At 36.8% G+C, this 27,139-nt stretch overlaps 1 protein-coding gene across 1 annotated transcript in view; it reads left to right on the top strand.

The window, feature by feature from the left end:
* SP3 (Sp3 transcription factor) overlaps positions 1-27,139 on the top strand; it is a 206,263-nt gene that overhangs the window by 145,621 nt on the left and 33,503 nt on the right. Inside the window, exon 23 of the transcript XR_014956716.1 lies at positions 8,374-27,066. The gene's annotated coding sequence lies outside the window, so the exon portion shown is untranslated. The remainder of the gene's footprint in view (positions 1-8,373; positions 27,067-27,139) is intronic.

Raw genomic sequence — 27,139 nt, 5'->3', positions numbered from 1 at the left:
ATATTCACAGTGCACAATAAAATGTAGTCAATGATGAAAGAGTGCTATGAAATGGAGTCTGGAATAGCAGAAATAAAATCTGCAGAGAAAGATTTTCTGCTTTTTCATCAGCAAAATTTTGTAATTACAAAGTTTGCTCCTATGTGTCTTATGGGTGACAGTCTCTTTCACAGCACCAGGCTGAAGGTAATGCTTATTGAATACTGATCTTGATATATTTGTCTATTTTTTACTTTAATTTTAGAAACAAGTATACTCGTGGTGTTTTTATTGAATCTCTTACAACTACATTGATAGGTAACAATAAAGCAAATTTTGGCTTAAAACCCCAGACTAATGGCAACTAAAATGTCTTGTGATGGTTTTGAAGAAATTTTAAAAGACATAAAATAAGCCTCCAAGGATTCTGGACTCTTTTCTCTAAAGCTGGTAATCACTCAACTTCTTGGCATGATACTATTTTGAAATTTTCAAAATATTTTGATTATCTCAAAACTAGTTCCTCTGCCCCTTCTTTGGGAAAGCTTGAAACTGGGTAACTTTTGCTCATAAGTAAAATTCTTCTTTTTCAAGAATATAATTTATCATAAAGTTGCAACTCTGATTTTTCCAGCAGGCTTTAAATACAAGATAATGCAAAGCTGGTGGTTTACATGGAGTTTCCAGAAGTGGTTTTAATATAAAAATCATGGCAAGATAGCATTTTGTGTGGAACCTCATGCTTAGAGGACTGAATTGGAAAATTGTGGCTAAAACTATTAGAGAAGGGCATAAGTCCTCAATGACAACAAACAAGTGGCAAAGGTAACATAAAATTGTCTAATAGCAGTCATTTCCTTGCCCGCCTTCTTTTTCCAAAATAGGGGTTTAGTGTAAAAAAAAAAGTGTTGATGTTATTTATTAGTTCTAACTTGGGATCAGGAAAAGCAGCTGGGAATTTCATAAGAAAGGTCCATATTTTTGCCTTTCCTGTGTATAGTGCTATTTGATATGGATGGACACAACTCCCATGATTCCTACATTCTCAAGTTAAAAAATGTAATATCATCCCCCCTTGCAGATATACACACCAGTATAGAGGCACCCAGTTAAACTGCTCACTGACAAGGTGGCTGTGTCCTGGCACCTACTTAATTCAAACTGTGAAATCTCAGCTTTACTGGCTGGCAGTCCTGCAGGTACCCTCAGCATTCTTCGAGCTTGCTCTGGTCACTAGCTCTGAGTTTAAAGCTCAAGAATAGAGGTGCTTCTTCATTTGATAATTTCATAAGGCAGACACTGTAAGTATTGCATTTTCTTGCAGAAACAAAACCACAGATTTTACTTGTTTATCCTATTGTATGAAAAATCATTCAATCCTGAAGCTGAATCAGAAAAATCTCATTGTATCAAGGATTTAGTTAGTTTTATAAACTCAGTAGTAGCTCTCTTTTTATTATGTAAAAGTAATTATATATAATATATATGTATAAATTTGACTTTTACTTTACCTTTATAATCAAGACGACTTGAACACTTACTTAATCTTCTTTCTACCTGCCCCCTTCCCCAAGCAGTATTTTACTGCTCTTCTTCCATTCTGTCTGGTTGCCTTCCATACATTCTGCAATTCCCGCGTTTTACTAGAATATGTAATGATCCTAGAGGAAAACATTTACAGTGGAAAATACAGTGAAAATACAGTGGAAAATACAGTGGAAAATACAGTGGAAAGTTCGTTATTCTGTCAGGACAAATAGTAGGGGTTTCCAGTGTACCCAGGAAGGTGCTGTGAGCACAAACCGCTCGCTCCGGTTTTCGGGCGGCGGCTCCGCCACTCTCAATTGCGCAGTGCCCCCTAGGGACTCTGCCGCCGCCGGGGCGCCCGGGCCGCCGCACGCCGCTCCTCCTCCTCCCCTGCCGTGACCTTGGCAGCAACTTCGGATTTTATCCTCTTCCAGCTAAAACGACATGACTTGCTTTTTCTTTTTCTTTTTTTTTTTTTTTTTTTTGTTTTTTTTTGGGTTTTTTTTTTTTGGTTTTTGAAGTTAACTGTTCATTCTATGTACTTTCAGTGCATGCATATTCAGTTTTAGGTAAGAAGTTTTCTCTACGTTATTTGAATTTGATGGCAACATTTTAAGACATTCTTTTTCCCGTTTGGTATTTCTAGGAGATATGTTTTCTTTTCAATTATTTGTTAAAAAGGAGCTGTGTGAATTTCCTTCTCAGAGTCATGACTTGATCCGTGCTGGTAGAAAGAGACTGGAAACTGCAGTACTCTTTACAGATGTTGCATACCTGATGAGTGATTTCTTATACTCATTGATATGGTGGTTTCAGGGAAATAATAGTAATAATGAGAACAATAAGGACATGTTTTCTTTTACATCACTCACTTCTGTGAGCTGAGATGTCCAAAGAAAATTTGTTCAGAGGAAAGAAGAATTTTGCCTGAAGTATTTATGATCAAAACAGTTCGGAAATAAAAGATGGCAAAATGAGCAAAGGGCAGTAGGTTTTGAATAGGCTTCATCAGCAGAGGGGAGAGGTCATCTGGGAAGATTAGTTATAGGAGCTATTAAATCACCTCTGTGACACTGTTAGAAGAAGCTGCTTAACATAATCATGTGCAATCAGTAAAAATGCTGTTTATTACAGAGCAGTTTTGATTTTCATATTTGGTATTGTTATGTAAGATGGCTTAATGTAAGGCCATACACATTTCCCCGGAACAAATTACCAGCATTAATGATTTATGGTGTTTTCCTGACAACTTTTAAAGTAAAAAATTATTGGGAAATATCTCTCCAAGTCTATTTCCACTAATATATTTCTTAGATACTTGCATAGGTTTTTTTTTTTAATACTGTAGTTTTAGATAGTTGAAACTGATACAGAGTTTATATATCAACTAGTCCTGCATCCTATACCTCTGTTTGAGTTTGGTTATCCTGCTTACTGACATAATCCCAACCATCTCTTTGAAGTGCTTATCATTTAGTGATAAGACTCCACAAAAAAAGATTTTCTTCTAATCCAGTTTCTCCAGTTTGGAATTAGATTTCCTAAGCATAAAGTAGAGAATAGTATCATCACTTATGTTTCTCATATATCTCATATATGTCAGGATAGACATGCCAAAATCAAGTTTTGTGGATTTGGACATATATTGGTTGCAAGATGTTAAAAGTTGACTGCCACATTTCAGGAGAACTAGATGGAAAATTAGAGGGTGATGGAATCTTTCCTGGGGTGTTTTGTTGGGTTTTTAAACAATATTTTATTTTTAAAAGTTTTTTAGCACATTATAGTATCTTGCAAGATACTATTATAATTTTTCCCTGAGTTTTCCTTCAGTCTAGATCAAAATCTTGTCAGAATGCATGGTTTTGTCCCATAAAGTACAACAGATTTCCAGATAAACTAAGTCAACAAGGGATGACAAAGTACTTTCAAATCAGTAAACATAACTGAATGCTAACTGCTGTAATTCTGCTTCCAAAGTGATGCACAGTTGTGGGACCCAATATCTACTAGCAAGCTACCAAATTGCAGCAGATTATAGACAGGCTGTACTCTCTTTTTATTGTTTGCTATAAGTCTATCTTATCCATACAAAGTAAAATGATATCAGAAATAGAGCACTTTATTTTAAAAATTTTACTTCCATATTATCTCTCAGTTTGGCATAAATCAGAATATTCCTTGCATATTCTTTTACCTCAATTTTTGTGATTTATTAGATGGCATTACCATTTGTTGGCTCTTTCTTTCATTTTCCCTGATAATCTGGCAGCCAGAAAGAGCTAGGATGAGGTACAAATGCAAGTACATACTTTTGGAAACCATTCTAAAGCATAATATATTAAAATGTTGCATAATGAATCCTTGTTTGCCAGAAAAATATTCAGCCATGCCAGAAAATTATCTGTGAGGAATAATTCTAGCCCCTTCTTTCCTCCCCCTCTTCCCAATTTGTGTTGCTTGGAAGAGGAGAAGAAAAATGGCACAGATGCATGCAGTATTGCACAAAGAGTATATATGGACATTTCAGTCACTGATATTTCCCCATTTTCTGATGCTAATGTAAGATATGTTGGTTTTGCATTTGTAATTAAGATGAACAGATGGTGAAGACTTAGTTTAAAGTAATACTGTACATCCATTAAAATAATCTCTGCTGACAGTGATTCTTTACTATAGCAAGACTTAATTGCATATATAACATGTGTACATCAGAAAGAGCTCTGTCTTTAGCCATTTGCTCCGTTAGGACAATAGTAAAACAGACGTCACCAAAACAGAATTTGTCCTGGACACTCCTAAGAGTAACAGATGCATCTCTGCTGACAATATTGCCTTGCTTTAATTAATGAACACTTTATGAATAAAAGAATACATAATTTCAGAAAATATGCAGGATTTCTTCTGAAAAAAGAAGCTCAAGTTTTGCAAGAGGAAGGTTCAGTAACATGACAGTAAAAATTTTAACAGATAAACTTGATGTTGCTTACACTATTTCTCTCAATGAGTAGTACACATAATTTGAGTGTTCCTTGGCAGGCTTTATAAATGTGTGTCTTTTTGAACTGGGTTTTTGTTTTAAATTAGGTTCATTGTGAAGTGCCTGTCTGAAGCAAGTCCTTAAGCTTCTGTGAAGCAAAAGCAGACCCCAGCATGTTTTCTTCTTGCCATAGAAATTATATAAAATGGCATTTTTCAAATTGTTCATATATAGGTTCTATAAAAATATCATTGTGTTTCCACCTTAAGATCTATACTGCACAGGAAATGGAGCTTCAGGTTATGTCCAACGTAGGTATCTATCCTTCACCTGCTGTACAGAACAGCAACACGCTTTTTGAGCAGTAATACTTATTTTTCAAAAGCATAATTTGGTGGTTGTATATTTATAACTCAACCCCTTTTCTGTTTGCTTCTTGTTCTACCTGCCATCACCACTTTGGTACCTATTTTCCATGATAATGAAAACTAGCAAATTCTAACCTTTGAGGACATCATTTGGCAAATACTTCCTTCCTTTCCCCAAGCTTCTTTTGTAAGGACATATATTTTACTATTGTTATGATTACCAAAAATTAAGTATAGGGTTTGATTAGCATTTCTGCAAGCTTTTTTAAACTAAAGTACATCTTCTATTGTGCCAGAACTATCAGCAAAATCACTATACAGTGGTTGAACATATCTTTACTGTGAAATACAGTTGTCCACACTAGTTTCACAAAATCTGTGAATCCTTCTTTTCTGTTTTGCTCTTCATCTGTTGAAGGCCTGGGCTCGATACTCTCTCCTCATTCAGGAGAATGTATTGAAGATTGTAGTGTGTCACACTTTGGTCTAAATTCCTTAGTTTTTGTTTGTTTTTTTTTTCCCTGTTAAAATTCTGCATTGTTTAAAAATATTTAGATATTAATTGAAGCAAGGACTTGAACCCTGAGGCCCCATTTTCCACAGGAGCACCACAAACCTCATGTTACTGAGTAATTTTCACTGTGCCTCAGAATATTTAAGTGTATTAAACCAAGTGGAATAGCACCAGCAGGAGAGATTGAGAGTCTTTATCCTAGAATTTGAAACGTCTGTAAAATGGTAGTTAAATATTTTTGCAGGAGATGTGGTTCAAAACCCCTCAGGCAAAAAAAAAAAAAAAAAAAAAAAAAAAAAAAAAAAAATTGAACCAACGTTTCTTCTATTCAAGATGGGCTGTAGGGTAAAGCAGGAGAGAGGTACTGCTTTCTTTTAATCAATACATTTGCCTTCTCTAGAATGTCTGAAGTTGAAATTAAATATTTCTCTTCTATGTGTGTACCTCCTTCCAATCCCACAGCTAAAACTATTTAAAAAATAATTTGAGCAGAAATTTGTGGTTGGGAAAGAATATGGTTTGACAGGCACACTAAGAAAGTCTTTCATTTGCATAGATTTCATTCTGGTGACAGAATTAGACCAAATAATTCTGTAAATACAGCTGAGGTATATGGGTAGTGCTCACTGAAAAAGGAAATAAAAAAGGCAAGGAGTGAGACAGACTGGGACTCAAGGGAACACAAAAGGGCTGCAAGTTTTACAAGACATTCATTTGTCTAATTTACCCAACATAATAAAGGAAGTATTGATTTATTTGGGGAGTTGACAGAAATTATTGATTAGAGGAGTAGTATATTTACTGAATATAGGATAGGTAATGTTTTTGAATGGATATAGAAAATATATCTCCAAAACTGGAATGATCCAGTCATAAGTCATAGGATGCAGAGCACAAAACACCATCAGACTAACATACTGAGAAAGGTTTTAAACAATAACTGAGTAAATCTTGGAAGAATTCCAAAGAAACCGGGAACAGAAAAGGAACTACATGCACAATAATGGGGTTTAGACAATAGAGATAGTGCAGCAGACATTTGTGAATGGAGTATTAGCTCTTTAATTATAATAATTACCTAAGTTTAAGGTCAAGGCACCTGTGCATTGCTGTCTGTGAGAAACTGATTAAAAAATTAGAAGTAGCATTTAATCTCCGTGATACTATTTGCAAAAATTCTCATAGAAATTTGGATAATGCCAAGATTATTACTTATTATTTGTACTGTACCTCAAGACATTGACTGAGATGGGTCCCATGTCACCACCCTGATATCATTCATATCAAGATTGACTCTCTTACCACTTGAAATAAAATGTAAAATGGAAACTCTCCACAGGGATAAAAAACATGAAAAAGGAAGACTCACATCTTATTTTATTCTGCTTTCCCATTCATGCTGAACATAGAAATGAAAGGCATCATTTTGTTCCCTTTAGTAATTCAGAAAAGTCTATTCCTGGTCTTGGAAATTAACTTTTTAGCTAATCAGTTGGTATAACCTCAGGTTTGCTGCAAGGGAACCCTATGTGAGAAGGGGAGAAGGTGGATCTTGTCACCTGGACATGGATGGAGAACAGAGTTTTGCAAAGTATTTCTGTCTGAAAACAACACTATCCCATCATCCCAGTTAGGTTCATGGCTGTTGGAGGCTCTGTCCTGATTTCTGAGCAGGAAAATGCAACAATGTGAGTAGTTTATGCTTTGGGGACCCCACATGCAGCTGGTGTGGGACACCAGGGCTGGCCAGCAGTGCTTGTTCCACACAGCTCCGTGCTTTGCTCGCTGCCTGCCACGTTGGGCAAGTTCCAATCTGAAAAAGAGCAGGCAGAGATCACTGAGTTGCATACACAGAGAGAAATTCTGCCTTTCCCTTTCCCCTCCTCCCCCAAGGTATTTGGAGGAGGATTGCAGGTAGCAGAAGAAAGCCAGTCCCAATAGGAACAGATACCAGCATTTTTTATTGAGAGCACGGATAGAGGGGGCTCGAGTGAAGAATGGGTGTCAAGTTGAGGGAACCAGGGAATAGAAGAGACAGAAGAAGGGGAAAACAAAGAAAATAAGGAAATATGAGAGGTGATGGAACCAAAGCATGGAGATGTGTTATATAGGAAGACATTTACTAAAAGCTTATAGAGAAGGTAAACATAAGGTTATTTATGAAAAGAAGGGTCAAGTGCATGAAAAGAAGTCATAGGAGGGGGCAAGAGTAAACCTGGAAAAAGGACTGAAAAAGTAAATGTGACATTTTGGAAGTGAATTCTTGTAATTTGTTATAAGGATTGATCTGCAATGCTATTTCTGACAGAAGAGTATTTCCATCCCAGTAAAAATTTAAAATTTTTATAGGGCTTTTAAAATTAGTAATTTCTAGTAAAACACATATGGAAATTTTAGTGTACATTTTTATTTTAGAAAACAGTCCTGATTTTAAAATTTTCATTCAGTTTCTTGACTTTCTCTCTTTTTGCTACCTCGTCCCTTTTTCTTTTCTCTCATTCTAACTCAAATCTGCACCATCTTCAATAAAGAAGTGTATTCTTCTGTCAGAAGGAATTTTGAGTCTAAAAATGTCAGAAATGAAGTGCACTTGACAAGAAGGAAGGAACTGCTTTTGCAAAAGGTCACACAAAAGAATAAAAAAATACAGAGTAAAAAAAATGCAGTAGTATTTTCTGGTGAAAAAAAATAAATGTTATGTCCAGAAAAACTTTGCTGGGAAACAAAGATGTTTTCTAGTTTATGTTCTCATATTTCTGAGTGAAAAATAAAATATTGAAAGGATATGTTAAAAAAAAGCAACCTTTGGATCCCTTTCTGACCCTGAAGCAAGTGTCAGGCTATCATTGCAGAGGGAGATGTTTTCTCTCCAGCTGTGTCCTGTGGTTGATAACCAGACCTTTTACATTTCAGATGTAAGTGCTAAAGATGTCATAAAAGAAACAGAATTAATGTTTTTTCACTATTGTACATGCTCACCCCCTTTCGTGCTTTCACTGTTTCAGGGGTCATTGTTTACATTCACATTTGAGGTAAAATCCACTAGAGATGACCACTGAAAAAAGAAATTCACAGAAGATGAATTGAGAAAATGAGGTGCCTGTGGTGAAATTCTGGGTAAAAGCACAAAATTAACTGTCATCCAAGCCAAAGAAGGTGAGTAACTCCAAGTCAGTACCACCATCACTCTGATTGAAGTAGAGAAAGAACATTGAAAGAGCCTGTTCTAGGTGAGAACACGCTTAAAGATGAGGAAAATGGTTAGAAGATGAGAGGATGGAAAGCTTTTAGTGAATCAAAAGCACCTGTTAACAATAAATAAATAAATAAAAGTGAAGAAGAAGAGCCCTTCTTCATTTTCTTGAACATTTTGGTCAGATAAAACCAAGTCTTGCAGTATCATTTGACAGTATCGTATGAGAAGGTATGCAATAATGTTAAAATATGGCAGGAAAGCAGTAATATTTCATGGTTAGAATATTGTTACAATGCAAGCTGAGACCATGGGTGATTGTTTTCAATAGGATTAAAACCTGAAAGTTTGACTAGAGCTGAAAACTAAAAATGAAGCTCTCTAGGCTAATTTGCTTTATAATATCATCTGAAAACTTCAAGAGGGAATGTTCTGTAAGTTAATATGCAATCATATTTAGAAGCAGTTGCTGTTTTAGAAAGCTTGCAGTTTAAAAACACAAATAAAAGGACAGGAGGGAGAGCAGAAAAGGAAGCTAATAAACTTTCCAGCAAAAGTTTATTCTGGGAATTACTAAGAAAATATTATTCTGAAAGAAGCTTCACAATATCTCAGGCTATCTGGGGACGTTGGGAAAACGTCACTGGAAAATTAATCAATGTGTCTTGCATAAAACCTAGTTTTGTAAAGTGCCTGGACTATATTATCTTTCAAGTTGCTTCCAGCAGTTTTATGACTGGGGGAAAAAAGGAGTGCTGATCTTCTGACTCCAGGCTACCCAACATCTTTCTCACTGACTTTTCAGGGGAAATAACTTGAAATTTTGGCTGTCATTGCAGTTGCACTGTGAACAGCTTCTCCTCCATTGGTATGCAGCTATTTTCTGAAACAGTCCAATTTATTTAAATATGCAAAGAATTTCTACTAGAAGCAAGAACATATTCATAATATGGCCCTTAGCTTTGGGGTTGGGGTGAGGGAGGGGTGGGGATTCTGCCCTTCTGTGATTTTTTTCTTTCACCTAAGAATTTAATTTGGAAGGCTCTTATAAGGCAGAATTTACTTAATTCTGTAGAGTGCTGTGAGATTCCAAAGTCAGAAGTGCTAAAACCTTTGCAAGGTTTTCTTCCCCACTAATTAACATCCCAGAATTTGTAGAGTAGGCTGACAGTTCTATGTAACGATCTTATATATTGTAGATGAGAATATTTGTACTTTCTGGTGATATTTGCAGCTTACTCAAGGCAAAGTAGAGAGTATCATTCTTTCTGCTGGCATAGAATTAGAAGGGATTAGCAAGGCAGATTTGAGAGAGAATGGCTGGCAATTTTTTCATTGACAGAACTTGTCAACAGTTAAAGGTGAGAAAGGACAATAAGTGGGAATGATGAAAGCTTTTTCCTTTTTTTCCATTTTAAAATTGACAAATAGCTTCACCAGGCAGAAACACAGCTGAATGAATTGTAATAAACACAGTGTTTTGGTAAATTATCCTTGTTAGTGAGGAAAAATATTGATTTATTTTTTTATGTGCAGAATCTGGTTATAGAATGATTTGTAAAAATCATCCTTTTAAACCTTGTACAAGAGTAAGGTAGAGAAACTCCACTTCCAGTCACAGTGTTTCAGTCTCTTTTTAGTTCTGAAGAGTAAGCTTGAAGGGCAGAATGGTAAAATCATGTTCTTACTGATTTTGAAGAGTACTTAAGAGTAGCTCCCTTAGCTTCAAGTGGGGTAAAAAGAAAAGGTGTGTGTTTGTGTAAGTCAATTTAGCCCCTGACTTTCTGCAGTAGCTCACCAGAATAGTGAAGCTAATGGCAAAAGGCTCTGTAGACCTGAGCAAGGCACCTTTCTGCAGGGCAAAGGAAGAGGTTAGATGGTTTTGGAAACTTTAATTAAACTTTGTGTAAGTGATGCCAGAAAGCTACCTAAGTTGAGTGCTGTTCTCTGTATCTATTGTTATGCTTTCCAAATATGCTGGAAAAATATTTTAGTTATCTTAATTCTCATCTCTGAGTTCCAGCATATCTGCAAAGTTGCTTCCAAAGTAACAGGCCCAAGCATACTCCTAGCATACTTCTGAAAGCTGTAGGATATAATTTGGCAAAATTAAAAATACAGATTTGACACTTGGATGAAGTAGAGAGAATTGAACACAATCACTTCTGAGTCTGTATTACGGGCAGTAATAAAAATACTCTTCTATGAAGTGGGTAGATACATGCTACTAGTTCTAGCTTGTTACTGTAAATGCACTGAATCAGACTGAGTTATATAAGTATAAAGGCAGCATAAAGGAGAAAAATCAATCTAGAGTATTCTGAACGGGCATGAAATCTCATTTATGGTCCTGTGCTGCTGAAAGCAACTCAAACACTGCACACATTTGCACAGTGTTTGTGTAAATGTTTTGGGCCTGTGAGAATGCCCTTCCTTAGATTTTAGCATGGAGCAAAACTTCACAGGTTTTTTTCTGGAGACTTAAGGGAAAAAAAATGTTACCTTGGCTTGAGGTAGCTCTGTTTTCACTCATCAGATTTATTTTGCCAATTAGAGTCATTGTGAGAGCCACTATGAGATGATGCTGAAGAGAGTGTTCCGTGAAAGATGCTTCGCCTATTTGTTTCACTTCTCTCAGCAGGTGTTTAGTTGTAAAACAGTAATTTAACATATAGAGTAACCTAGAATCTCTACCAGATACTTATTCACCTATGCTGTTGGCTTAAATTAAAATACAGATGACTGGACAAACTTGTTGTTTGTAATGTCATTAGTCATGGGAATAAATGGGATTCTTCATGGTTTGTTTTCCTTTAAAAATAGAAGGAAATAAAATTCAGATGAGTTAACATTGGAGGCATAGAATTTCCTGTATGTTCCTAGAAGTAATTTCTTATAAAATTTTTAATGTTTTTGAGTAACATATGGTCTTTAAGATCCTGATTAATTAAAAAAGAATGTAAGCATAGCCTGTTTCATGTGGTTTTAAGCATAATCCCATGCTCTACAATTTTTTCAAAATACTTCCTCAAGTTTTCCAGCCTGCTTTAAGCCATTTCTCAAACATTTTTTTATTATCTCTGCTCTGCAGTTGGGCTTTTTTTTTTTTCAGATTAATTCCTTGATTTGCAATATGTCATAGTGTCAGGCACCCACTTGAACCAGGTAGTGCAGAATTTGTGGCAGTAGCATTCAGGATAGAGCACACTTGACTAACAGCCAATGTCTGATACACTTCCCTGTGTTGTGCTGGGATGAACAGAGGTAGCGAGAACCAAACCTTCACAGCCTCAGCAGCTTCAGCTCAGGTACCAAGGAAAAGTTACTTGGCAGCAGTTCACAAATGGGGGAAAAGCCCTTGCAAAGTAAAATGAGAAGCATGTGTGCCTTAAGGAGTGTGTTTCTTTGTCTTTCATCAATTCTTTCTTCAATTCTCACCTGCTTCAAATATATTTTGTATATTCAGGTTTTGCTGTCTGACAAATTCTGTTCAATAACTAGTAGAAACTGCAGATCTGCAGCAAATGTCTCAGGTTTTTGCACTTAAGGCTGTGTAAGATTTTCCCTATTTTTCCTCTCCCTTGTTCTGCTTCATATTTTGGCATTTATATGTCTCATCTTTTTGATATACAATATATTTCCATGGTGCATTTGTGTGTTTGTGCACTTTGTGAAATTTCATTTCAGCTGTGTTACAATATGCATGCTGTGTATATTGTAGAGTGAGAATCTATTGTCCTGCTTTTGTCATTTGATCTTGATTTCATTCCTTTCCAAGATAGTGTAACTTCCATGTTTTGACCTTCCACCCCCTTTCAACATTTCTCCAGAGAACTGATCAATACCTGCTGCTTTTCCTTTATTCAGATGATGGATAGTTTTGGCTAACTCTGTAATCTTTTCTCTCCTGTTCACCATCAGATTCTCCAAGCACTGACCTTCTTACAGGAATTCTTCAATGGCATTCAGGAGCCGTGCCTCTTTCCAAATGTTAAAGAAAGTTCAGTGAGCTTCTCTTGTTATTTATTTAGATTTCCTGAAATAGAGGAAGCAAAACATTTGAGTTCTGATCTCTTGTAGGATTCCATAAAGCTTCACCAGCTGAGTGGCATTTGATCCCCTTCTCTGTTTCTGTAATCTGTACTTGACCCAGTTCTAAGTGTGATCCAGCACTTTCCAACGGGTTAGTTTCATATGACTGAACGTTAAAGAATTTACACAGTGATGCCTGAGGGACAAAATAAGGTATTTACTGCTCAAAGAATTTAAGTCTGGTGTTGAAGCTGCTTTCTGATTCTCTGAAGTGACTCACACAGGGCTAGAGATGAGATTTCTTTTTTCTTCAGAAAGCCTCTCCCACTTAGTCTGAAGATCCAAGAAGAAAAGCAGATCTGTTTATGCCACAAAGTAAGACAGAATCATGACTAAAATGGAAGGTAGACTACACCTATTTGTACTTAAAGTTAGGACCAGCACTATTTTGAACTGAAGGAAAGAGAAATAATGAGCAGCTCCTATTTTTTGAGGAAGTGGGCACTGACCAGATGATTATAATTCTGAATGCAATGATATCCAGCTTCCAGCAGAGAGGCAGCTGGAATTACCTAGGCACAAGGTGGTAACCAGGAGGAACTGACAAACCTGAAAATAGATTTTAAATGAGCACCAAACCACTATAATAACTTTGAGAATACTCTCTATAACATAATTTTGAATTGCCTTTTACAATGTCTTGGCTTTTTTTCATTTTAGATCTATGTAATATGCATTAATATTTAGATCTGTCCCTTTCTATTGTTTCTCCTTACTCTGTGCATTATGTATATTTGTATCCAGCTGTGTACATGCTTGGGTGCATCATGGATTGGTCTGTATAGCAGAGTCATGAAGTATTTATGACTAGATCTTAGTCTCAGATGAATAAAATTGCCCCAGTATCTCATGATGAACACAAACCAGACTGATAACGTCATAAATATGGCTGAATTTTGACTTCAAATAATTGAACTGACAATACACAATAGTACCAGATGCAGTAAGACTTGCAGAAATTATCTTGATTTAAAAAGGGCCTGTCAGCATAACTTCTTAACAGTCATATTAGAAAGCAGCAAAAAAAAAGCCCAAAAAGCAAATTTCTGGTGGAGTGTGTGTGCTAATTTTTAGCACATTGTCCCATCCTACTTTTCTTTCATTGTTCTCTTTTTAAAAGTATGGGTTCCTGTTCTTTGGTAGTCTTTAGGAAGGACTTACTTTGAAAGACCTTTTGACAAAGGAGTAACTGATTTTATATAAAGCCAGACAGATACTTACACATGCACACACATACTTTTACATCTATGATTTTATTAAACTCTCAGGCTGAAGGAAAATTTTTGTTGAGCAAAACACAATACTGCTATTTCAGCTTTTTTAGCTGAATTTTAAAAATATAACTCAATTTAATTTTTGTTTTAAATAGAAACCCTTACAGTTTCATTTCTAAATTGCGTTGACTGAGAAAATGTGGTTTTCCTTCAGATAAAAATGTGTGAAATCAAGGTAATCTTCTGACAGGTCTTTTGAATAATGGTTGGGAAGAAACCCATAACACAGCCAAAAGAATCTCCTGATTGTGTGAGTTTTAAAGTAGAAGAAATAACCAGTCCTGGTGAACTGCACAACTATTGACTGATCTATGTAGTGTCTTGGAGCCTTGGATGTTGTCTTGACAAGGTAGAGTTACATGATTCACCTTATGTTAATTCTTTCACATGTCAATATGCTTTTCCCATTCTCCAGTATTGTGTTATTTGAACACCAATATTATTTTGTGTTATTTCAGACTCTTACTAAGAGCTGCAACCAAAAGCTGCACAGTTTGCTACTCTGAATAGTTACATAGACTGCTACTAAATATAATGCAGATCAGCAATGAAAACCTATTTGTTAAATGAATGCAGATCAGCAATGAAAAACAATTTGTTAAATGTATTCCCAGGTTAAGACGACTTCTCTTAGGTTTGTTGAATTTTATTTTTGCTTAGTCCTTCAGAAAGGTGCCAAACTAAGAATAGAGTGTAAGGCAAAAATTACACAATATGCACAGTGTAGGAACAAAGTGATCCAAAGCTGCCGTTTGAACACACCCAGTGTGGGAAGTCTTACACCTTGATTGGATTTTGTGATACTGAGATTTGTGATAGCTGTCATCTAGGTTCTTCTTAAAGCCTTAATTCTTGAAATCTAGGAATTGCTTGGGAAATTTTGCTTTTTCTAATTTCTCTTCTGTTTTTTTCTTTTCCTTCCTTTGTTTATTTCCTTTTGTTCTTCCTTTTTGTTATTTTTCTAGCTTGTTTTTTCCTATGTAATAACTTTTCTGCTTCCATGGCTAGAGAAAAGCTTCAAAACATATTCTGAATAAGTAAAAAAAAAAAATTGTATCTTCATAACTAAAGCCAGTTCAGTTTTTCAGTGGAACAAAGAACACACATAGGTATTAGCAGAATTTTCTGTCTCTTCTTCTGTTAGAACTAATTTATCCCAATGCCAGTACCAGCCTCCCTCCTCATAAGCTCAGGGAGAAGCAGAGAAAGGAGTATTCTGGAGAGTATTGCATGACAAGGGGAAAAAGATGTTTGGGGCCTCTGGCTCCTGCTGTAGAACATTCTTCTGCCTTATCTCATTAGATCTCTGACCTCTGCACCAAAATGAGCATCAGATTTAACTTATCTGGAGAGTGTCATTTCCTGAGATGTCATGAGAACTAATTCTTGCTTGCAGTGCACCAGAAATGGTTGTTTGAACTAGGAGGTGAAGGCTGTGTTTCCACAGCCTGTGAAGACTGACTACATTTGACTGACCAACATTCAGGCAGGCATGGATTGAATTTCACCATGCAGAAGAGGATGTAAATTCTGGAACAAAAATTCTTCATATTTTATATCTGTTTAAAAATAAATATATATGCACTGACGTACATTAATGAAAAAAGTGTTAGGGGTTTTGGGTTTTTTCTTTTCCTCTGACTTTGTAGTATAAATTTTATGTTCACTGCAAAATGACAAGCTGTTTTTAAGTGATGGCTTCATGTCTGTGCTAAAGGCTGCAGCTATGATTGCCAGAGGGATGAAATGCCCATTAAAGATAGCTATTTTACTAGCACTATTCCTAGGTACAGTGAATCTAGCCATGGGAAAAAGAAAAAGGGTGTTTTAGCAAAAACATGCACTTTTTTCTAGATTCAGTTTCTAAATACCAGTCAATGTATCATTGTCTTCATCTGTGTATGTGATTGCTTTCAAGATGGAAAATGGGCATTTCCGCATAGCTTGAAAGCTGTGATCCTTGAAAACCCATCTTTATTCTCTGTCAAGGATGACTGGAGTAGATTACACTGGAGTATTAAAAATACTAAACCACAAAAACCTTGAACAATTGCCACAACTAAGCTACCATTACAATGGTAATTTTTTAAAAAATCTAGAATATGCAGTAAGTGTGAGCTTTCTTTTTTAAATAAACTACCACTTTATAACTATAAGATAATTAGTCCTTGCAATCTACATTTATTAGTAGCATTAATGTAAAAAATGAGCAGTTATATTTAAATGACAGAGCTAAATATTGTGTCAGTGGTATGAAGCAAAATGGCAGTATTGCTCATTTCTTGAAGAATGACATACTTCATGAAAGCTACTTTTCCAAGTTATGAAACCCAGCAGGGCCTTTCTGACAACAAGCTACAACTTTCAAGGAAATTACATATGCAGTTCCAAGCTTCTGTATTTCACATGGTTATGTATACATTTTGTGTGATTTTTTTTCCCTGCTCAGAAAAGTTCTTTGAGTTAGATCCCACTTCTCTGCATACTAATGTAAATTGTAAAAAAACCCCGAGGAAATTAACAGTTAAGCCATTCAGCTATTCACCTACACTCCACTCATTTAGTTACCTCCATTCTGTTACTTCCCACACACACACATCTCCATCCTCCACTTGAACAACCTACAATTATCTCCATAATAAACCACTGTGTTTATAATAATGGATCTGGGAGCATCATCTATCAGTTTAAGGCAAGCTTGCCATTGTATAGCCTGTTTTCAGTTATTCATATGAATGAATTTCAGATACCTAATAGAATTTCAGTTACTTATAACCTTTATCTGAATGATTTTTTTCCTATGTGCACACTTCAATCTAAAATTTTGGGAAAACTGTTGCCAAAAAAACCATTTACAAGAGAAATGCTGAGGCAAGGTGAGTGAATTTACTCAAGATACTATATACTGGTGACATTTTTGCTCATGTAAAAATCCTTAATATTTGGGCAAGAGTCTGAATTTATGAAGAAAACAAATTTTTACCAAATCTGTGGAATTCTACAAACTTTATATAGGTTGGAACCATTAGCTGTGTATAACTGGGTCAGACTGCCACTCTGAAGTGAGAAAGGCTTACCCTGAAGATGGAGGTGATGGACCAGGACTTCTCATTCAGTAACAACTTTCAGGTGATGTGAGCTTTGCAATGCCTTGATCTGGGCCCTAGAAACCAATAATCTGTGTTTTCCCTATTGTGCTTTCTCTTGCTCATTATTTTTAGTGGTTTTTAGGACCCACAAAGCTCAAGTTATCAGCCACAGCTCCTCCACTGAGTTGCAAAATAGGGCACACACAAGCTGCATTTCCCTGTAGAACAGTGACAGCAGTGAGGAAGCTCCTGTTGTGTTGCTGAGTGTTCTCTGACACGTGAACAGTCAGGCTCTTGCTGCGGTTTCTGAAGGCAGAGTGAAGATCTGAGGGGGGATTTAAAAAGGCAGAATGTGAAAGCTTTGCAGATACTGATAGACATTTCCTTCCCCACAAGTGAGGGGCAACAGAGGAAAGAGCATGGCTGGGCTTGTTTTGAAAGGATTGCAGTCAGAGGAAGGTACCTTGGCTCATAGACTAATTGGAAGCAAGTGCTGACCTTTGATATTGAACATGAGAGGGTCAGTGGTGAGCAGAGAGGCCACAAAGGGCTTTGGAAGTCAAGACAAGTCATTTGTGTCTAATTCGAGAAGGCTACAGAGAGCCAGTTCTAGGGAGTGGCAAGGGAAGGAGATTTGTGTCGAGCTTTAGAGAGCAAGGGCTGAGACTGGAGGCGGGAGAGGGAGTTGGGAGAGCAAGGGAAGTGAGTGGACAATCTGAGATCAGCAAGAGCAATGAAAGGGGGAGGGAGGATGGGACGTTTGAACCTTTGTATGAATGAAAGCTTGACAGAAATGGCAGCAGTTTCTGAATTATTATAATATATTCCAAAGACATGCCAATTCAGGAGTTCACAATGCAGCTGTTGTTTCTGAGGGAAAGAGAAATTATTTTACAATTTATGCAAAGGACGATTAAAAAGGTGGCAGACGAAGAAAAAATGTCTGCATAAAAAGGAAAGTTAATTGCTTCATAAAATGACTCACTGAGTGGTTAAAAATCTTCTCATGCATAAACAGCAAAGTTTTACTGTTTGGGTTTTGTTATTTGGTTCCTTCATGTACTGAAAGAGTAATTTTCACAGGCCAGTATCTCTAGAAATAGTGGTTGTTACATAATTGGATGTTATGAAACAAAGCTGATACCTCTTAGCTTAAGCTTCCTGGAATTGGAAAGTTATAGGAACTGAAAAAACAGGTTTCATTTCTATTTGCTAAATTTACCCATGGACATTTGTTCAAAGTGCCCATTATGTGCCTAACCATCACCTTTCCTCTGGGACTACCAAGGATATAACTTTAGCTGAGCACAAATCACTTGTCACCAAAAAACCAAAAAATTTTGTCAAAGTTATAGCCCTTGTAAATTACCAAGATAAAGTAATATGTGTAATTGGCACTGGACTTATGGTGAACTTAAATGCTGTTCTAATAAATGACCACTATAGTAATTGAAAGTTCTCTGTGAAGTTTTTGGTCATTTGATTCTATTTTTCATACAACCACACATGAAGGAACTCTGAAAATTCTTGTTGATACCTTCAAATCTTGGCTGTGACTGGCAGTGTTCTGAACGATCCTGAGTCCTTTGCCATCCCAGGTGTCTCATACTGTTCTACAACAAGTTTGTATATATGAAGTTCACAAGTTCAGTGAAACATGGGCTCTATTCTGATGAGTGATGTGCAGATGTGGAGCCAAAATGATGCTGGCTTTGTAGTTGCTGTCTAATTGCTCATTTTGCCGTGTAGAATGATTTCAAACCAATGTTCTGCAGAGAACCCACCACCGACAGAATTTACAGGGATGCCTTTTATGCACGTAGGAGGCTAGGAACAAATCACAGACCTGTTATTTTATTTCATAAGCAGCAGCTGGATGTTGTAGTTAGGCCGGTGTTATAAATCCCTCATCTACTCCAAAGAGGAGAGAAGTTTTCCTAACAAATAAATTGTAGATATCAGTCTATCCAAGTTCTTTGACATGCATTTTGTGAGAGCTCTCTGCTCACTCTCCTCTTATTTTGTGCTCTTATCTGGTTTTTATGTTGCTGAAAAATGTTTCTGGTCACGCTTTAATTTTTTACAAAAGAATACACTTTTATGTCCTGTTAAAAAAAACAAAACTCCCTTTAAAGAATCCTCCTTCTTTAAAAGGGCTTGTAAAGAATCAGAAGGTGGGTTACTGGGTTTAATTTATGGCTGTAGAACCATTTAGTACACAATGTTCTTCTCTCTAGTAACTCACGAATTGATATTATAAAATAAAATGTCCCCAAAGGTGTCTATATCCCAGTTTGCAAGGAGAACATACTCTGCTATATAAAGTGAAGGGATCTCGTATTAAAGGACTAATGCTTGGAACATCTGAGGGCTCTTTAATGTTATTTACTCAGAGCTGGCTTGAAGCCAGTGACAGAAACCCTTTAAATACAACAGTGAAGAACTGGGCCCTGAGAGACCTTGTAATAACAGATTACCTGTCTCTTTCCTCCTCAGTTATCTCCACTCGTGAGATGGGAATAACCTGTTTGTCAGAGCACAGTTGTGAGATGTAATTCATTAATGCCTGTGAAATGCTTTGAGATCACTGGATGGAAGTCTCTGTTTGAGTGCCAGGTATTATTAGCTCTCAAACAAAATCTATTTTATATTGCTGCATTAGAAACTACTAGGACACTCTTGTTCAATACAAATAATGAGCACTATGAGTGACATTTTGTTTGGCTTAAAAAGATAGTCTGGCCACAGTGCAGAAGGAAGGGTGTGCACTAACACAAGGACATTAGGGAGTGCTGGTAACACACTGAGCAAAGTCACTCATTCCAGATATATTTTGATTTGGGAATTCAAAGAACCAGGAAAGAAAGAAAGTAAATTAGAAAAAAAAGAGAAAAACAAGAAGATGTTGGTTGAAGCAGGAGGTAGGAGAGTGAGGTGAGAGAAAAGGAGGAAGGCAGGTAGAGCAGAGCAGATAACCTGAAAAAAAAAAAAAAAGATGAACAGGAAAAGCAGAAAAAGTTGTAAAAAGTGACTTTTCAATTAAAATGAAAAGGCAGTTGGATGTTTATTGCAAAAAAACACAACTTAGAAAAACAAGGCTGTAATGCCATCTTGGGGTTTCTGGTGACATCTCAATCCAGCAGAGTTCCGCTCATTTGGTTTGTGAATGTCAACAGAAACCCCTTGATGCTATTGAGGCTCACAGTTGCCTCTTATTGATTCTGTATTATTTCAACAGTGGAAAAATAACACCTTTATTTTCACAGCCAAAGTATCTCACACTGTGATAGAAATGTACATGAGCTTATTGAATCTCATCTCTGTTCATTTCTGTCTGGCTTCCAACACCTAGGTAGTGTTATCACTGTGGGTTAGAGAGATATGTGTTCTTTTATGGCTATCAAGTGAAAGACTATTTATCAAATATACTGTAGTCCAAGTCTTTATTAGGCTAAGGGATATAAAGTGTCTAGCTGTCTTCTGCTGTTTATTATTTTAAACTCACCTTATCATTACAAATATTACCCCAAACAAGCCTCTTATTCATTCTTCTGATGTGCTGTATACATCTTCCTCATTTTTCACAGACAGAGTAATCAAACCATTTTGTGAACTGAGTGAGAATATGCACCAGTTAGTAATGAGTTTGTATAAAATATCTTGGAGCTTTGAGCCCAGCTCTGCAACATGTGAAAAGTCTTTCAATTTTACTGAAAGAGAAGCAATTCAAAGATGGCATCCCTGAGCAGGTAAATAGGTGCGTTGGGTCGGGCTGAGCTGGAGTTCATTTTTGTGTCTGCAGAGGTGTTGGTAACACACAGCTGTTTTGGCTGCTGCTGAGCAGTGCATACAGAGCATCAGAGCTGTCTCTCCAGTGTTCCCTCCTCACCCAGGAAGCTGGGTGTGGGCAAGCCCTTGGGAGGGGCTTTAGCCAGGACAGCTGACCAAAGGGATATTCCATAGTGTGTGATGTCTGCTCAGATATAACAGCTAAGGAGGGACTTAGGGTGGGGAAGAGGTGAGCATTTGTTATTATGAGGTTTGTATTCCAGGGCAAGTGCTACACATACTGAAGCCCTTCTTTCTGGGAAATGGATGGACATTGTCTGCTGATGGGAAGTAGAGAATAAACCTTTTGTTTTAATTTGCTTCCCCACGTGCTTTACTTTTGTTTTACTAAACTGCCTTTAGCCTGATCCATGAGCTCTCTTCCATCTTATTTTGTCCCTGCCTGTCATGCTGAGGAGAGGAGAGGAGAGATAGAGTAGCTTGGTGGGTGCCTGGCATCCAGCCAGGGTCAATCTACCACAATAGGAAACAAATCCATTGTAAAACATACAGCCTGAACTATACTATCCTGGGTATGAGTCACAAAAATTCCATTAATTAAATTGAATTGAATACATTTACTGTCTGTGTTACCAGTGGAAAAGACTAACAGTTAAGTTCTAGAAATCTGAAACGTTATTCTGCATATAATGCTTCTGAAAGAGACATTCTTATCATTGAGAAATAATCACACCTTTTAAGTAGAATTTTTTTTCTTTAGTAATGGCAAAATCCACAAGTATTTTATAAGGTAAAATGATATTCCAGTAATTGAACTCAATTATTTTTGTATCTCAGAAAATAATTTTATCAGTTCACATATACCTAAACCTCTGCAACAATTATCTGCCTAACTAGCCTAAACTATAATCCCTTTAGTGCTGAGAATTGTACAACCTTTTTATCTGGTTAGACATGTGCTTTTCTGTCCTTACAGCTAGGAAATTTTTTCTCAATTTTTCTTCATGGCTTCAGGCTGAAATGGTTCTCTCTTGTTCTGCTTGTTGTAGACATGTAGGAAACTGATCACCAGTCTAACTATAACATCTTTCTGCATAAGTGAAGATGTCATAATATTCTTTTTTAAACATTATTACCAATCATTCCCCATTGGTCATGTTTTCTAAATTGCTTTAATTTTTTGTTGCACTTCCATAGATTTTCTCTGTTGTCAATGTAACTTGTGAACAGTGATGCCAAAACCAGCCATCAGTTCTCCTGCTGAGACCTTGTACACACTGCATAGATGGCCTCTGGACCCAGATCCTGCTGCTAAGACATCCCAGAACGGTGCTTTATGTTTTGGCCAGTTTCATCCCAGTGCTGGCCACACTCTACCTTTGGTCTTCTCCACCCAGCAGTGCTGGTGTCTGCTAGGTATTCTTCTTTGTGCTTGTATATTTGACATTTGCTACCTAAGTACAGAACACATTTTTGATATTAAACACAAAAACTCCTTCAACTGAGTGAGAATTTTGAATGCAGAGGCACTACATGTTCTGGCTGAGGATATGGATCTGGTTTGGTAAATTGCCTTGAGACCCTCTTAGTGCAGTAGAGGACTTCTATTATCAATCTTAAATATGTCTATATTGCTTCACATTTTGGTGGAAAAAACCAACAAACCAGCAACTTGATTTCATAATTTTTAAATTATGCTTTATTTTCTTTTTCTTTTTTCTTTTCCTTAGCAATGAGCACTTTATTCTGTCTTTAATTATCAAAACTTTATTGAAAACATCAAGAGTTACGTGAAGATACACTTGACCTGGAGTGAAGTATCAGGAGTTTTTAAACATTTAACTTATAGTGTATATTAGTATGAAACTAAGTTGAGCAGAACCCATTAATGTCACAGTGGTCGGTTACCAATGGAAATAAATAATTCATGATGAAGGGAATTAGTCTAATTAGCAGGCAGTTTGAGTCCTTTGATAAAACCCAGCTCTAATTCCGTGAAGGGCAGGAAGTGCTGTCATCAGTCAGCCCTGAAAAGATTAGCATCTATTATGAATGAGGTTAGACACCCTAGTGAAGTCATGTGTGTCCTGAAGACAAACTTAATATGTTCCAGAATGGGACACAGTTTGTCTCACCAACACATCATGATTCCTACTGGGCTATTGTATGTAATAACAAGCAAAGATCAGTGCTCCTTCCTATCATTCTCCCCTTGTCCATCATTCTGACAACTGTGCAAATACATTTTCCATGCAAAGCAGGGAATGTGCCCTGAATACTTGTAAAATAGCACAAGATGTCAAAGAAAATGTATTACCTTTTCTCAGCAACCTAAAACCAAACAAACCAAAATACCACCACAGAAAGAGGTATAAAAACACATCTGATAAATATATGGGGTGTAGAGGAAGGTGTATCAGTTTAGAAGTACATTGATTCCATTTGAAAACATTATTGCCATCTGTCACAAGATGTGTCAATAAAGCTATAGATGTAGGTCTGTGTGATAGACAGGTTTTAAAATAACTGGTGATGCTATAAGGTTACAGTATTGGATGGAGAGTAATGTTCTGCAAAATTGCCTTAAATTCTGAAGTATAGGCTCAAAAAAAAGGGAGAAGCTTCTCTGTGTTATGTATTTCATTTAGAAATGTTAACTGCTCTATTTGAGGAGACTAGCTGTGAGCTGTGCAAGCTTCACAGTTTTGTGCTACATGCTGACGCAACATCAGCTGTGTTTCCATTTTTGCTTATGAGCCTTTTGAAATTATATGTTTCCGTTTTGCAATTTGATGCAATAATGAAGAAACTCCACATTTGTACGTTATTGTATTGCCTGTTTTTATTGTAGGAAATTAATTGCTTCTTTTATTTATGTTATTAAGGGGGGGAGAAAACAATTTTGCAGTATTTTATCATTTGCTATAATAATTATCCTACTAGTAATACAACGGAAGACTTAGAAACAGTATATTATGTTCAAATGTCTGAACAGTACTTAAGATGTTGACACTTGTGGCTGGGGAATGTTGGTCTTCAAGTTATATTGAAAAAGGTAACAATAAGTGATTAATAATACCCCTGACAAGCTTAAGATTATTTATAATATAGAAATGAAGAGGAAAGGAATAAGTGTAGTCAGCACAAGAAATTATTTTCATAGAAGCAGAACAGCTTAGCAACTCTGCTGGTCCAAGTACTAATTGACAATGAAGCACTGATATTGCAGAGAGTGCCAGAATCAAGTGCTACACTAACTTCAAGTAGATTCCTAGATGACATTAAAAAATACTGATCTTCTCTGTAGGGTTTCTTACTCTGAGTTCCTTGAAGAAGGAAGGTACAAAAGGTAGTCAATCTTTATTTGTTTATTTTTGTCTTGAATTCACTGGCTAATAAAAGTCAGAACAAAATTCAGTGGCATGAGCATTTTTGGGTTTTGATTCTTTGATCTCTGTGTGCATCTTAAAAATTACCTGTAGTGTGGGTGTGCCCTGGGCTGAGAAATGGGTTCATTCAGCTTACTGGAATGGATTTATTTATATATTATGTGTGAACAGGTGCATACAATAAGCACCGTTTTTATCCCTGTGTTGGTAGGGACATGGTGTTTGGATACAGAAAATTTCTATATTCTAAAAAACTTGCAGTATTAGGTACCAGTTTAGGAAAGTAACCACATGTACCCTGAAGTCACATAAGACAATTGGAATAAACAGGCAGAAGATTATAAGAAAAAAATTATTTTGTCAAGTCTCTTGAGGTCATTAAGTGGTCACTTAGCTTTGGCTAACGTAACAGAATACAGGAACTTCTTGTATAATTTATGTCAAGTCTTCCACGGGGTTTAGACTGGCTGGTACACTTTTTTTGGGTTCAAAATGCTGTTGAGTATAAACATAAAAATTTAGTGAAACATTATTTTTTCCATAGATGACAACAAACACCCACCCAGGTCTTATCTTGCTAGTATCCACCAGAGAGAGAAGTAGAGCAATGAATTTATTCTTCCAAAACCTCTCCTGTCCCTTTGTGTCTTGTCTAAGGAAAGCTGAAGTGGCCCAACAGAGATACTTTGCTTTCCTATCTGTGTGATATACTTTTCATCAGCTGTTGTTTTGCACGTGTCATTCCCTTCAGAATTTGTAGGGTAGAGCTCAAGGACTGGGCAGGGTCAGCGACCAAAGGCTGTTTCCATCCAGCTTTCCTCTGTAGCTCCATGTGAGGCTTCCACCAATGTGTGGCCTGGTATCCGTGGGCCTGAGTCACAGCATGGCAGAACAGTTTGAGTTGAAGAGATCTTTGAAGATCATCTAGTGCAGCTCCCCTACAACAAGCAGGAATGTCTTCAACTAGATTAGGTCACCATAGACTACTTTAGTTCTGCAGAATCCAGCCTGTCCGGTAAATAAATCACAAGTAGTTGCACAGCTCAGTATATACCAGCTCAGGTACACCGAATGTGCCCACTGAAGAAAGATACATACTCCAAGTGCTAGCAGAGGATAAATTCTTAATCTGCTCATTTTCTTTGAAAGATGTATTTAGACAGTACTTTATTCATATTTTCTGATTACCTTGCTTTCAGTAAGTGACACTGGAAAATGGGTGACAGCACAGCATTTCTGATTCTTATAGTGTACTTATTTTGCTATGTTCCTGTGGCAATGTCCATGTTCTTATCTGGAACAGATGGATTCCCTGTGTCAGTAAGGAAAACTTGGGAGGTCATAGTAGCTCCCACATCATGGAACAAAGAGGGCACATGCCTCAGACAGCCATGGATCAGCTTTTTCACATTTTACTGAAAAGGTGAATTCTGCAAGATTTAGCTATTTTAAAAACCAGAAAGCTGGTGGAAGTTTTCTTTACTGAGGTACTCTTTATCTCAGCAGCTGTCTCACCTGTCCCCTCATCAAGACATCCTTATGGGATATCATCCATTAATCAATTCCTCTCCTTCCTGCTATTTTGTTACAGGTGTTTATGTGTCATCCTGTGTCTCTATTGTCCTTATTGTTCTCATCCTCCCACAACAGCAATACAGCAAGATACTGCAGCAAAGGACACATCAGCCACATTCACAACTAAACCTATGGCATGCTGAATCCTTTTCAAGGTTTACAAAAGTGTGTGTAACAGCCCTGTGTATTCTCATTACTGATCACATTTTTAATCTGTTGTGGCTGCATGTTTTATTCAGGGGCCCATATCACACATATCAGTGTGAACTATCTCTTTTGTAAATAAAGGACTGTTTAGATCTTGTAAACATTAACAAGGAACTAAAATTGTTCTGATGAATGGAACATATTGGTGAAATGTTAATTTTCAGGTATGTCTTTGATTCATGATTCTTATAATATACTATGCTATCTAAAAAAACAGCTGTTCATTGTCCCCATCTCAGATCACCCAATGTTCTCAATTTCCTCGTAAGAACATTAGATATCTGCTACCTCTACTGAACAGAAACATGAACAGAAAAATGTATGGCCCGCAGTTTCCTAATTCACCACAAAGTTAAATTTTGGGGGGGTTATTCTGCTAATAATGTGCATTCAGGTGCAGCAACTCTCACTCAGAAAAGCTTTTTCTGTATTTAGATCTCCTAGATGATTGTTCTAAGTCTTTTCCAACTAAAATATTCTATGCTAGAGCAATGAAGTATAACAGAGGTTGCAGGAATTTTCATCAGGAAAGTATTCAATTTTCAGGGCATTACTGAGCATATAGCAGCATGACAGGCAGGAGAAGGGACCATGGAGGTTAGTATTGCAGCAACACTGATAAAACTGCAATGTGAAGTCAGTGACATACACTGAAGGAGATATCTTGAGCCCTTCATAAAGAAGCTGGACCTTGAGATAGGTAGAAAAATGGTTAGGCAGGAGTCTTTGAAAAATTACTGGGAAATAATACTTGTCTATTACAGGCAAGTGAACTTTTCACTGCCTTAGTTCTAACTGGTTGTCCTTCATATCCTGTCTGTCATCCATGGGTTTGCAGGTGAAAAATGCAATTCATACTCCACCTCCCTGTGTGAACCCAATCCAGAGGGAACATTTTGGGACCATTTCCTGGTTTTTGGGCAGAATAGAAGCCATGGTTAAATGAAGAGAGAAATGTAGCCACCCTTCCTGACCCAAGAGGAAGAAACAGGTTTGTCTTCAGTTTAACAGCCCAAGATATTCCTAAGTCAAGTTTGCAGTCCCAATCAATGGGGGAGATTCTTGCTCATCCATCAAGGTGAAATCTGATGTAAGTAGCCACAGTCAATTAAACTATCATGAAAAGGTTTAAATTAAATAATCTTTTATATTTATTTGCAGAT

The sequence above is a fragment of the Lonchura striata genome, chromosome 7 (assembly GCF_050655825.1).
Source record: "Lonchura striata isolate lonStrDom1 chromosome 7, ASM5065582v1, whole genome shotgun sequence".
NCBI lineage: Eukaryota > Metazoa > Chordata > Aves > Passeriformes > Estrildidae > Lonchura > Lonchura striata.
Note: the sequence above shows the minus strand (reverse complement) of the source record. Positions and strands in the feature narration are given on the sequence as shown.